The sequence below is a fragment of the Epinephelus moara genome, unplaced genomic scaffold (genome assembly GCF_006386435.1).
Source record: "Epinephelus moara isolate mb unplaced genomic scaffold, YSFRI_EMoa_1.0 scaffold3549, whole genome shotgun sequence".
Classification (NCBI taxonomy): Eukaryota; Metazoa; Chordata; class Actinopteri; order Perciformes; family Serranidae; genus Epinephelus; species Epinephelus moara.
Window position 1 is genome coordinate 3,977 of NW_026081259.1, and position 966 is coordinate 4,942.

At 42.4% G+C, this 966-nt stretch overlaps 1 protein-coding gene across 2 annotated transcripts in view; it reads left to right on the forward strand.

The window, feature by feature from the left end:
* LOC126387315 (rano class II histocompatibility antigen, A beta chain-like) overlaps window positions 1-370 on the forward strand; it is a 4,067-nt gene extending 3,697 nt beyond the window's left edge. The window contains exon 6 of one of the 2 annotated variants that reach the window (XM_050039852.1): window positions 1-370. The gene's annotated coding sequence lies outside the window, so the exon portion shown is untranslated. The other variant, XM_050039853.1, reaches the window with a different exon arrangement.
* Window positions 371-966: the final 596 nt, after the last annotated feature.

Genomic DNA, 966 nt, shown 5'->3' on the forward strand with positions numbered 1-966 from the left:
CTGAGCTGGTCTGAACTCTGATCCAGGACTGTGGTCTTTACTCTGACAGTCCTGGACCAGGTTTAGTCTGGACTCTGATGATACTGAGCTGGTCTGAACTCTGATCCAGGACTGTGGTCTTTACTCTGACAGTCCTGGACCAGGTTTAGTCTGGACTCACAGCTGGATCTCATAAAATGCTTCACTGGCTCAAATCTAGATTTTACAGACGCTTCTATCGACAATCTGACTCTGAGTTTAGTTTCAAATCAAATATGATCCAGTTCTTTAAATGATTTTGGGGCTCGTAGGTTGTCTGATTGTTGGATTTATATATTTTACTGGAGTGAACATTTTTCTAACCACAATAAACAATCAGAAAACTCTCTGACACACTGTGGAGTTATTTAACCATGTTAACAAACAGGAAGTACCACATCTATCATGTCTGACATCAACAGGTCATATTAGAGCTGCACGACTCATCACATGTCATCACTGTCACCATTTTGGCTCCCCACGGTTAAATGACCATGAGGCCATGGCACCACTTTGATGGTCAGATCTGGACGTCAGCAGGAACGTAGTACAACATGAGAGTGAAGCAGGGCTCTGTTTATTTTAATGTGAAACTGAAAATATGTTGATGTGCCTAAAATCAAAGAGTCATCACAATAAATTACGCTGATCTTAATATTGATCAAAATCACTGATTATAATTTTGACCGTTATCATGTCGTCCTGAGACAACAGTGTGTTGACATTAATGTTAGCTAGGTAGCTACTGTAGCTCTATGCTAACAGGGTTGATGCACAGTGAAACACAAGCTTACAACAGGTACGGTGATGAAAGCACGACAGTCACAGGCAACATTCAGCGTCAGGTCGACCTGCTGCCACAGATGGGAGGACTGTAGCACGACCACAGGAGCAGCTGTGATGTCACCTGATGGCGCCTTCATGAAAACTGAACAAACAAACATGTTA